This window comes from Passer montanus, unplaced genomic scaffold (assembly GCF_014805655.1).
Source record: "Passer montanus isolate IOZ18808 unplaced genomic scaffold, ASM1480565v1 scaffold28, whole genome shotgun sequence".
Taxonomy (NCBI): Eukaryota; Metazoa; Chordata; class Aves; order Passeriformes; family Passeridae; genus Passer; species Passer montanus.
The window spans coordinates 3,145,650-3,145,983 of NW_024367483.1; positions in this window are offsets into that span (position 1 = coordinate 3,145,650).

Here is a 334-nt window from a genome sequence, read left to right on the forward strand (position 1 = left end):
ACTCCTTGATGGATTACATCCTGCTGGGCCCGAAAAGGTGGTGCAGGCACTGTGTTTAATTTCAAACATAATCGTATACAACTATTCCCAAAGCAGCACCAGGGTTTCACTTAGCTGCATTTTAACCTCCAAAGCCTCCAGCACTGCCTGACACTTACATTCCCAGGTGGGGTCCTTCTGCCTGAGCCCCTCCTGGCTGGAGGAGCATCCCCAGGGATGAAGGCAGCCCGGTGCCCGTGGGTGGCGGGCGCCGCATCCTGGCACACGCCCCGCGAGGAGGCCGTGGGCGGTGTGAGGTGACTTATGAAGCTGAGCAGCCTCCCAGCGCCACAAC